Genomic DNA, 13,233 nt, shown 5'->3' with positions numbered 1-13,233 from the left:
CATATATTCAAATATACTGTACATTTTCTCGTCTGTCAGTATGTTGATCGTACAAAAAAAATTTTAATTGCCATATATTCAAATTACAAATATATCGTATAAAAATATTTTAATTGCCATATATTCAAAAAATACTATTTTTCTCGTCTGTCAGTATGTTGATCGTATAAAAATATTTTAATTGCCATATATTCAAATATACTGTACATTTTCTCGTCTGTCAGTATGTTGATCGTATAAAAATATTTTAATTGCCATATATTCAAATATACTGTACATTTTCTCGTGTCAGTATGTTGATCGTATAAAAATAAAAAATATACTGTACATTTTATGTTGATCGGATAAAAATATTTTAATTGCCATATATTCAAAAATACTGTACATTTTCTCGTGTCAGTATGTTGATCGTATAAAAATGCTTTAATTTTCATATATTCTAATATACCGTACATTTTCTCGAATGTAAGCAGGTTGATCACCAAATACTTAACAGAAAGCTAAAAAAAGAAAAAGAAAAACAATGTGTGTCATCCACGTGCTATCACCATCTGACAGGAGAGATATAAATTCGACAGCTTTTGACGTCAATACAATGGAGGTTAAAAAGAAGAGCATAAAAATGGCTCGAAATCAAGATTCAAATCGAGTTACTTCTCTTCCCTTGCGGATTGCTGACACGTGCGCGGCTCCAAAGCGGTTTATTTCGTTCGTTTTGCCGCAGTGGCATTTCGACAATAATCGGATTTCAAAGAGGAATCAGTTCTGGCCGGTTGTAATTTTCAATCGGAATGACCTGTTGTAATTTCAGGCTGGCATTCTTTGTGAGTTTTATTTTGTTTTTGCAACACATCTTTTTTTATGCGATGTCGAAATATATTTGACGGAATGCATATTTAAGGGAAAAGACGAGTTTTATTCTTTCTAATTAGCTATTTTAAACACTTTTTCTTATGTAATGTTACGAAATATTATTAGTGGTTTCTCGAGCACGTGTGCCGTATTAAATGACTCTATAGAGGATACAGGAATCCTGCTGATAACGGCTTCCAGTGGGCTGGGAAAGTAATTCCAGTCCCTTGGAAGGTATTCCAACGGCTTAGGAATGTATTCCTGCTCCATAGAATAGTATTCCAGACTTCTGGAAAAGTATTCCAATGCACTGAGAGAGTAACCCAACGCCTTGGAAAAGTATTCCAGTACCATGGGATATTATTTCACTTCGGGGAAAGTATTCCAGTACCATAGAAAAATACTTCAGCACCTAGAAAGGTATTTCAATGCATTGAGAAAGTATTCCAGTGCCATGGAAAAGCATGCAATCTCCTTGGGAAAGTATTCTAACGCCTTTGGAAAGTACCCAATCACCTTGGGAAAGTATACCACCTCTTTAGGAAACTATACCAGCCCTTTAGAAAAGTATTCCAGCGCCCTGAGGAATTATTCCAGCTCTTTGGTAAAGTATTCAAATGCCTTAAGAAGGCATTCCAGCTCCCTTGAAAAAGCATTCCAGCCTTCTGGAAGTGTCCAGCGCACCGGAAACGGTTCCTGCAACCTGGGAAATTATTCCACCTCCCTGGGAAAGTTAGGGAGAACCACAAACTATCCATATCAACATTTTGGGATGGGAGATGCAAATGCTGGAAAAGAAGTTATTGTTAGTGAGATTCAACCAAATGATAAGGATGAATAATCTTTGATAGTGAAACTGCACTTTGAATTCATTTTCCGTAATTATTTTTTTAGACTACAGAGATGGAATTTTCTTAAGCGTGCTTTGAGTTAGGGGAATCTAGAAAGATTAAACTTACGTCAATTGGATATCTCAGATAACAGCCCGAAATGTATTAAAGATAAGCTACAAAAAAGTGAGCAGGAAAACGGTATAGAGAAAACATTATTTCTGCACTTTTAAAGAGAGAGAGAGAGAGAGAGAGAGAGAGAGAGAGAGAGAGAGAGAGAGAGAGAGAGAGAGATTTTTTCTGCTCACTGCAACTGGTACGCTCGGCTGAAATAAATTCACTCTGATGTCCAATCATCAGGAGTAGCAACATCAAGCGCTCATGAATGAGTTAGACTGTCAGAGTCCACTTAGTGGTTTACTCACATCTCTCTCTCTCTCTCGAGAACTGGACGGATCTATGGCTTTACAACAGTCTTTTTATCTAAACGTTTCTCTGGTCTGGTGTATGTACACACACACACATATATGTATATATATATAAATATTATTAAAAAAAGATGTTCTATTCTCTGGTAGTTTATATTATTTTGCTTTCATTTTGAATAATAATAATAATAATAATAATAATAATAATAATAATAATAATAATAATAATAATATGCAAGTCAAATGGCAACTGATTGTTTATAACGGTGTTTAAATTTATTGTGTAGTCTACTGATAAAAAGTTGCGTACATTCTTGTATAAAGGCGAGTATTTAAACATACATTTGCACATCAACAACCGAAAAGGAATCAAGAGAAACGCATAAATGAAAAGCATTTATGTGTGTGCATAACAAGACTGAATTTACTATCGGTTACTGTCTTTATTCCCCACGCCGCTGGCCTATGGAATAATCTCCCTGAGGATGGTATGCGTTTGGAACCTCAAAAGTTCAATCGAAGATGCAATGCATTACAACCCTAAAACAATGCTCCTTGTATTTTAATAATTTAGTAATATTATCTGTTTATTTATTTATCTGTTAATTTAATGTTTCTTTTCTAATAACTGATCTCATCTTTCTGTATTTCCTATTATCTTCTGTTACTTCTTCCAAATGAACACCACATTCTTTGGAAGTTTGAATTTAAAGTCAATGGCCCTTGTGAGCTTGCTCCATATGAGTGGGGGTCATTTTCTGAATAACGACAATAATAAAAATAATAATTATTATTTATACCCGTAGGTCACTTATGTTCACACTGAGAGTCGGCCATGTTTGCAGCTTTCGTTTTTTACACATATTCAGTAAGACTGTGCAACGCAACACTGTGTGTGTGTGTGTGTGCATACATACGCAAACACGTTGCCAAAACCAAGCAACCAAATATTCTCATTAAAACGTCACCCAGAAGATTTACAAGCACAAGCAATGCAATGACAAGGAAATTTATAACAAGCCTGAGCGAATTCATAACAGAAGGAAAACATTCATAAGTAATATTCATAAGCAGAAATGAATTATACAGATTTCCACCCAGACACCTGGTTAGCCTTCTAACGGTGCTTTGGGCGAAGAGTTCTTCCATGCATAACGCTCGTGTGTGTTTTTAAAACACGTATTTTATAACCATCCCTCCACGTAATGTCCACCTGACGCTGTCAGTTGAGGGCTTTCTATTCTAGCTCCCGGCGGTGGAACATAATGTGACATTTCAACCAGAAAAATGTGGGGAACACTGACGGGAGATAATTTTCATTTTTTTTTTTTAGTAACATTTTCTGTTATGTAATTTTGATTCTAGCTTTGAAGATTGTTCGAAATACGGTAAAAGTGTTTGAGTAAACCCGTGAGGGTAGTTTAAAATGGAAAGATTTTGTTAAAAGAAAATGCACTTTACAGAAATAGTATTTCATATGCCTGACACAGAGATATATATATTTATATACACACACATATATATGTATGTATGTATATACACGCACACACACAATATATATATATATATATATATATATATATATATATATATATATATATATATATATATATATATATACACACACACACACATACAGGTGAGTGCATGTACTGCATGTATTTATGTACACATACATACATGCATATATATACAAGTATGTATGTATGTATATATATTTTAGTTAAAAAAAATAGCGTGAAAGCTTCTTCCTGGTATGTTTTAATGATCATAATGATCTGTGGGTGTCCGTACATTACAGATATGAGAGGGACTGAAGAAGTGGCACGTGTAGACGAGGGTACCTTAATTCAGAAGTGTTCAGGGAAGTTGTAATGTATTCTAATATTCAGAACACGTACCGTTGTTGTGGGTAAACCGAGATATTATATAGATCCTTCTTATGCTCAGGTGGATGCAAGGTTGCATATTGAACTTGCAACTTTCCAGCATTCGAAGAATTTTTTTTTAAATCTGGGAAATTATACAAGGTTGCATATTGAACTTGCAACTTTCCAGCATTCGAAGAATTTTTTTTTTTTAATCTGGGACATTATACTTAGTTTAAATATCCTACAATGCATCTAATATTCTAATATTCGTTTAAATATCCTAGACGTGTCTAATATTCAGAACACGTGCCGTTCCTGTGGGTAAACTGACAGATATTATTATTTAGGTCCTTCTTGCTCTCAGGTGGTTGCAAATTGAACTTGCAACTTTCCAGCATTCAAAGAATTCTTTTTTAAATCAGGGAAATTCTAATATCTTCTAACATTCAGAACACGTACCGTTCTTGTGGGTAAACTGAGAGATATTATTTAGGTCCTTCTTGCCCTCAGGTGGTTGTAAATTGAACTTGCAACTTTCCAGCATTCAGAGAATTTTTTTATAATCCGGAAAATTTTAATATATTATGATATCCAAAATACGTAACGTTCTTGTGGCCATTCTGAGTTATAACCATGTAGGTCCTTCTTGCCCTCAGGTAGTTGCAAACTGAACTTGCAACCTTTCACTCTCCAAAGAATATTTTTTCTTTTAAATCGTCAAATTGTATTTTGTTTAAATATCCTAGACGTGTTTAAATGCTCAAAGCATAACAACTAGTAGAGAAAGTGTCATTATAGCAACGATTAAGTAAGGAATAAGACAAGTAAGCGTCGTTGGCAGAATTTTAAATGTACAGTATATCTAATTCACTGAATGATATGTAAATGGTAATTTATGCAAGTAATTACTAGAGTTTCTCTTGTTTTCAAGCGAGAGCAGCAACAAGAGATTAATCAACAGCAGGTTTCATGAGACGGCGGCAGGTCATTAACTGAGCATATGGTATAAATATCAAGATGGCAGATGTTCACAACCTTATTTTGACCTCTGGGCTAAGTCTTTCTCTTTCTCTCTCTCTCTCTCTCTCTCTCTCTCTCTCTCTCTGGCCTCGTAGTGTAAGAGGACATACACGTGTCCGGTTCTTGGAAAATGACAGAGCGATACAGATACACTGCCTCACGAACCATGTTTGCATGTGTTGACCTGAGCATCTTAGTACCTGGTCGTTAGCTGTCGCTGTTGGTCGCATCTGGGGTAGACTGGACGAGGAGGAAAGAGGAATCAATAAAAGCATGAATAACCACTTCTCCTTCAAAATGCAAATCTCCATATTATCATCATTATAAAAAAATGTGAAGGCCTCAACGTGGTAATCCTCTCCATTACCGGGGCAAAACCTTCCACCGTACCCCCTCTCTCTCTCTCTCTCTCTCTCTCTCTCTCTCTCTCTCTCTCTCTCTCTCTCTCTCTCTCTCTCTCTCTCTCTCTCTCTCTCTCTCCGCTTAAAAGGGGTGTCCCAATAACCCATTCGACCGACGGAATGTATATATCAAAGAGTACGACGTGGCAATTTTTGTAACGAGTTACTAGTCCAACATATACACAGCAATTTTTTTTAGAGCACAGATTAAGACCAGACTTTGTAAGTAATCACAAAGGATTAAGCTGCTTTCATCACCTTTCGAAAGTGTACTAGGTAAATGAAATAATGATTTATAGTCGCACGGCCATGGAATAGCCCGCAACTCATGGTAAATATTAAGGGAAATAGTTTACTCTATTACTTTAATTCTTGCGTGCGTATGTATATGTGTTTTATTTTAAAGCTTGCCAAGCGCGAATGGTGTGACGTTAATACATATGAATCAATTGCAAGAGTAGTAAGGCTTGCCTGTGCATGCACCAAACATGTATATATATATATATATATATATATATATATATATATATATATATATATATATATATATATATATATATATATTAATTACTAAAGGACATCATTCAACCTGGATGGTATCTAACGGAGTTTTTTATTCATAAAAAGTTACAAGCTTTCTTGGACAAACAGTCCACATTATCAAGTATCCGTCCAAGAAAGCCTGTAACTTTTTATGAATAAAAAACTATGTTAGATACCATCCAGTTTGAATGAGGTCCTTTTAGTAATTCTACTAATGCACAGAACAATTGTGTATGTGATAAAGTTAATATATTTATCTTATATAACATATATATATATATATATATATATATATTATTTATCTTATATAATATATATATATATATATATATATATATATACACACACACATATCAGAATTATTATTTGTGGTCAGAAGTAACAATATATTCCATAACACCTGCCTTCCAAATTCCTTATAATGACTACATTATGGAATAATATTAGTAGTTTCCAAAGAACTGAAAAGAGCTACCTGCCTATGGTATATAGGCCTACACTTGCTGCTGACAGGTTGAAATTCTTTAATGACGGAGGTGTTTGGTTAAACCAGGCATACAGGAAGGAAACAACAATTGAAAAATATGTTAACCAGAATTTACTAACGAACGCATGGAAGGATGTTCCCATACTAAAATGCAAAAAAAAAAGTTATAAAAAACTGAGAAGAAAATGAAAAAACCTATTTTTACGGAGCCCTTCTTAAAAGGCCCCGTAAAAATATTTTTTTTTATATTTTTATGACAGCATATGACAGCAAAAATCCCCGTTGAGGGGTAGTGCAGTCAGAGAACCTCACGTGGTGCACTGTAGGCATTACTCAAGATCGTTGCAGCGTCCCTCCGGCACTTAACTGCGCCCACTTTTTTTAGCTTTTTACTTTACCTCCATTCCACCTTCCTTTCCTCCAGTTTGCTGTCCAACCATTCCAGCTCCCTCTTTTCGCTGTCTTAAGCGCTGAAGATGTGAAGTAATGTAAAGATTCTGATATGGAAAAAAATATTTTCAATACGAAAAATTGAAGTTTTATTCTACAATACAGGAATAAAAATAAAAAAAAAAAACGCTTGGCTTTACAGGCGCCTTAGAAGATAAAAAAACTCACTATATACTTACTAACAATAATACTACACCATCTACTAATTACCTGTAGAGACCCCATACAAATGGGAAAAAAGCACGTTAAAAGAAGAAGAAGAAGAAGAAAGCTGATAGCCTTAGAGCATTAAAAAAAAAAAGTACACAGAAAGAAAAGGGAAAGAGAAAAATGAAAGAGAAAGAAAAAGATTGGGGCCCAAGCCATTAGTCGTGCGACGGGGCCTCGGGGCAGAAAGATGATGATGGGATTTCAACATGTGATTTCATCTTGACCTTGAGGTCACGACTCCAAAAATAACTTTCTGGATTTATCTTCCTCCTCCTCCCACTCATCATTTCTCTCATTCCCTATTCTCTACTTCCACGCAATTTGGGATTCATTATTTTTTCTTATTGTATGAAATGCTTTGTTTTTTATACACACGTTTCGCTCTGACGTCTTAACAGTAGAGAGAGAGAGAGAGAATAAAGAGTATCTATTAATATATAGATATATATAGAGATATATATATATAGATATATATATATAGATATATTTATATATATATATATATATATAATATATATATATGTTTTATATTAATATATATATATATATATATATATATATATATATATATATATATATATATATATATTATATATATATATATATATATATATATATATATATATATATATAGTATATTATCTATGTATATATATATTATATATGTATACATAAATGTAATTATAATCACATAAACACGCAATTTGTTTATCACACATCATCACAGGTGAAAAACTAGAGACTGGGCGTAGGCCCTGACCGGTTTCAACTTTATTTCCAAGCCACTGGCGAAGTCTTTCGTCAATGGCCTGGAAATAAAGTCGAAACCGGTCAGTTCTACACCCAGTCTCTTAGTTTTAGTTTTTCACTTGTGATGATGTGATATATATATGTAGATGTACACACACACACACACACACACACACACACACACACACACACACACACACACACATATATATATATATATATATATATATATATATATATATATATATATATATATATATATATATATAAATATATATATATATATATATATAAACAAAATGTGAATTCAGGATAGTGGAAAATATAAAACATCCAGTGTAATGAAAATGAAAGATAAAGCCATTTCCCTTGATGAAGTTTTTATTCCGTCACTGGAGAAAGCACCTCGCTAATATATGTCAGAATCTTTAATTGGACCACACAGCAACTTCCTGACCACTAATGGCCTCAGTATAAAGAAAATTGGTGTTCGCTCATTCCTTTTTCCCCCCATTTACTGTACAGACAACATTATACCTCATTCCCCCCAGAATGTGATAATATATGACAGTTTTATTGTTATATATTGCTGTTGTATAGCATCCCATGTTCTAATGGTTGAAAATTGTCATAGTCAAATTCACTACCATTATTCACTGTTTTTTATGAGTATTTTTCCCATTATTACGATTATTATATGTCATATATATTCATTTACTGGAATCGTTATGCTGTTCTCTCCAAGTGAAGTTTTTTGCTTTTAGTAACCAGACTTTCTTTTGACTTTATTGTAGCAAACGTAGAAAAATATTCTCTGGAAAAAACCATAGGTACACTGTCACGTATTTCATTTTATTTTTCAACTACCTGCCTCTATAATAATTTCTTGTTTATTATTTTAAACTAGCTATCATAGACTGACATTTTTTTAACGTATATCCTCGTCCATTTTTATTTTTTCCAGATCTATGTATATGGATAGGCTCTGTTCTCTATGAACAATCTGCTAACAGTACTTTTGCTTCGTTCATTCCCCTCTTCACTTGAACACAAAACTGTCCGTTTTCATGTTTTCTCATTCATGAGCAATGGACACATCTCAGTGAATCTTATTTATGTTACAATTGAAGATAAGAAAATCTTTAGCTATCACTGACCATGAAAGTAATTCATTAACGAAGGGACTGGGAGGGGCAGGGTCAAGTGGGGGCTGAGAGAGGGTGGTGTTGTGGGGAGGGGGCCGGGCTAGTTTACCTAAATCTTAGGGCTGAGTGGATCAAGTTGAATTTTCACTCGGCGCAAGAAAATGAATTACGAGTGAATCATGATTCGCTGCATTAAACATGATTTATAGCGTGGGAATATATATAATTTCTAAAATATCTTTATATTTTTTTCTATCTATTCCTGCGATCAATATTAAAGGATGTGTATATGTATATATACAGTATATATATATCTATATAATGTGTATATATATACGTACATATATATATATATATGTGTGTGTGTGTGTGTGTGTTTGTGTATTACAAAATCTGTACTATTCCAAAATCTTGAAAATTAAACCTTAGCTTCAGTATGTAAATAACTGTAAGTAACTGATCGTTCAGCAAGTGCAAGAAAAGGCGCTGAAGATCCTGTACTTCCTTAAAATAAAGCAGTGTTACTTTTTATCTTAAATATTCTTCAAGCTCTTAAAGTTCCAGCACAGACGTCATCTTACGAAACGTCTTAATCATAATTATGACGTCCAGAAGTACGTGAACGATTTCTCAGTTTTCTACTTTACAAAGTAAGAAGTTTTGTGAGAGCCGTTAAATCACCTGAGAGGAAATTATGAAACAATAGACATCTTTAAAAGTAACATTTTCTTGCCAATTTTTTGCGGTAACCTTTTGAACTGTCAAATTCGAATGTTCTAGATTGTTACCTTATTTGATGGAAGTACCAAAACATATTTTGTATTAAATCTGGCCGAGAGGAGCGCGTTACCTTTTTCACATGCTACTATAATTTCATTATTTAAAGATATTCAGAACATTCACTGACACATATGTGCAATCTATCATTATTTTATTAGCATTATAATAATACAGTGTTAAAACAGAACAGATGCTATACAAACCGAAACAATCAAAAACACTGCAAAACTTTTTATAAAAACTCAGATATTTTTGAAGAAAAACTGAAAAAAAACCACACACGAAAATAGCCGTACTCAGACAAAACCACAAAAGCAGCACATTTGCACGAGCGCGAATAAACTTATAAAAAAAAAAAAGCAGCAAGCTATAAAAAAGAGTAATAAACGGAAACCTCCACAGAACACACAAATAAATGTGAAATATATATATATGTATATATAAATATATATTATATATATATAAATACGTAAACAAAACAACACAGAAAAAACACACTGACTCAGCATTCCACTCGACCGGAGGAGACAATGAATCCAGAGGGAAGGTTTGGAATAATTTCTCAAACTTCAGCAGTTTTGCCGGAATAGTCGCCGACTCCGGGGAGCTTTAATGTTTGGGAAATTTTTCTAACTCCTTCTGGAAATAATCCTGTGTAATAGGAAGAGAGAGAGAGAGAGAGAGAGAGAGAGAGAGAGAGAGAGAGAGAGAGAGAGAGAGACTGCGGATGTACTTTGGTACAGATTTGATAAATAATCCTGTGTAATAGAGAGAGAGAGAGAGAGAGAGAGAGAGAGAGAGAGAGAGAGAGAGAGAGAGAGAGAGAGAGAGAGAGAGGGTTGCAGACGTACTTTGGTAAAGATTTGAAGGGTCCTATAATAGGACAAGTCGAACTGTCACAGAATAAGGAGACGAGAAAGCAGACAATTTTGTGTGTGTGTTTGTTTTGATATGCAAAGGAATAGCAGCAGATTTTATTTACTATTTTCTGTTGTTCCACTTTCGATAAAATTGCATTAAAATCATACAATACATTATTTTCAACGGGACGGAGGAGGGGGGCCGGGTTACTGATCAAGAAAAGAATAGATATGTATGAAAAATAACCGTGTGTACTCGTATGTTTTACTGTTTTTATTTTTGCGAGTGAACATGTTTTTGTTTAGGTTAGCAAATAACAGCAACTTTAATAACGAAAAAATATAAATTGGTGAGTTAGGAACACTTAAATTAGTTCTATAACCAGTATAAATATTACAGGGAATATGTGAAATCAAGGATTTCACGAAATCCCTAAGGAATATGTAAAATGACCAATTCGTTTAGGAACATTTGATTCCCGAGGGCTAGTACTAAACACGGCGAAACAGTGGTTCATTTACACTGTTTCGTCGTGTTTAGTACTAGCCCCTGGGGATCAAATGTCCCTAAGAGCATTTGATCCCCCAGGGACTAGTACTAAACACGGCGAAACACATTTGACCTCCCAGGGACTAGTACTAAACACGGCGAAACAGTGTAGATGAATCACTGTTCCGCCATGTTAAGTACTATCCCTCAGGGATCAAACGTTCTTAAAGGAACTGGTCATTTCACATATTCCCTAATGATTTCGTGAAACCCCTGGATTTCACATATTCCCTGTAACAAAAATGTAACAAAACAAAAATTCTCTGCCAATAATCAGCAGAGCTAACAAGATTTCTGAGTTATTTTAATGTGCAAACTCAAGAGTTGGTTGAATTATCTAACTCTTCTTCTTCCCTTCAAGTCAATAGAATTAATCTCTCTCTTTTCATACTTTCAGAATTCATTTGATTACTGTTTACGAGAGTGGTATACTGGAATTTTTTTCCTCTAAGCAGCGGAATCGGTGGTAAGTTTTTTTTTTTTTGTTGTTGTTTACGCGTGGGCCCCCTTTCTATAATGAAAGTATAAAAACTAGTATATAAAAACTAGTAATTATAGTAAGACATACGTTGCAAATCTCTAGAGGAAGTTTTTTTGTGTGTGGGTCAGTCTCCATAATGTAAGTATAAAAAGCAATACTTTCTTTATAATTAGCATATGTCGCAAAGCTCTATACGAAGTTTTTTCTGTCTTTTTTTTTACGAGTGGGTCCGTTTCACTAATTTGAATATAAAAACTAATCATTAAAAAAAACATACCTCACAAATCTCTATAGAAAGTTTTCTCTGTTTTTTTTTATGTGTGGGTCCGTTTCCATAATTTAAGTATAAAAACTAATCCTTATAAAAAACATATGTCACGCATCTATACAGGGCAAAACCGTAGACCTATTAAATTATATGGAAACCACTCTAGATATACTCTAAATAATGCTGTTGTCACTACTGAATAAAAAGCAGTTTCTTTCTTCGGCGCAATCGAGTTTTCTGTACAGCCGCTACAGCGTATAATCAAGGACATCGAAGCTACATCTATCTTTCGGTGGTCTCGGTATAATGCTGTATAAGTGCGACCCATGAAGCTTTAACCACGGCCCGGTGGTGGCCTGTCCTATATCGTTGCCAAAAGCACGATTATGGCTAACTTTAACCTTTAATAAAATAAAAATTCCTGAGGCTAGAGGGCTGCAATTTGGTATGTTTGATGATTGAAAGGTGGATGATCAACATTCCAATTTGAAGCCCTCTAGCCTCAATGGTTTTTAAGATCTGAGGGCGGACAGAAAAAGTGCGGACGGACAAAGCCGGCACAGTAGTTTTCTTTTACAGAAAACTAAAACCGATATAAAAACCAGTTTCCAGAAAGTCACAACTATATAAAAATCGTCCTAAAGAACTATTTGAACAGATGTTCTTTGTGTGAATAATATTTGTCATCTTATAATAAGACCCTATTATCGGCATTTTTTTTCAGAACGGATAACTGAATGTAATTATAAAGGCAATTTATTTATAAATACTGATAGACTATTGTAGCTATGCACTGTAAAGCTGTAATAACCACGAATATTAATACATTTTTATTCTATTAATAAGAAAATCCGTTAGAATAATAACTCAAAGGGAAGTTGTCTTAAACGTTTCAACTGCATACTCATAATTAACGCATTATGTATTCAGTTTTGTACACATACACAAACTATATATAATTGTATATATATAATATATATATATATATATATATATATATATATATATATATATATATATATATATATATGTGTGTGTGTGTGTGTGTGTGTGTGTGTGTGTGTGTGTGTGTGTGCGTGTGCGTGTGCGCGTGCGTATGTGGTGTAATGTTCGTGTGTGTCTTTGCGTGTTTATATGTTGTTAGTTTCAGAGGTATGCATCACCGCATCTCTGTTATATCAGAGAGAACTCATATTGCTGAGTTAATAAGACAATACAGCACGTAAACATCACGCATTATATATATATATATATATATATATATATATATATATATATATATATATATATATATATATATATATATA

At 33.8% G+C, this 13,233-nt stretch overlaps 2 protein-coding genes across 2 annotated transcripts in view; one reads left to right on the top strand and one right to left on the bottom strand.

Annotated features, from left to right (window-relative positions):
• The window catches only part of LOC136845927 (uncharacterized), a 300,929-nt gene that overhangs the window by 58,773 nt on the left and 228,923 nt on the right, over positions 1 to 13,233 (bottom strand). The gene's annotated exons all lie outside the window — the stretch shown is intronic.
• Positions 1 to 13,233, top strand: part of LOC136845929 (uncharacterized) — a 151,177-nt gene that overhangs the window by 76,537 nt on the left and 61,407 nt on the right. The window contains exon 2 of the mRNA XM_067116423.1: positions 11,575 to 11,643. The gene's annotated coding sequence lies outside the window, so the exon portion shown is untranslated. The remainder of the gene's footprint in view (positions 1 to 11,574; positions 11,644 to 13,233) is intronic.

Source organism: Macrobrachium rosenbergii, chromosome 14, assembly GCF_040412425.1.
Source record: "Macrobrachium rosenbergii isolate ZJJX-2024 chromosome 14, ASM4041242v1, whole genome shotgun sequence".
Classification (NCBI taxonomy): domain Eukaryota; kingdom Metazoa; phylum Arthropoda; class Malacostraca; order Decapoda; family Palaemonidae; genus Macrobrachium; species Macrobrachium rosenbergii.
The sequence above is the reverse complement of the archived record's forward strand: the minus strand, read 5'-3'. Positions and strand labels throughout refer to the sequence as shown.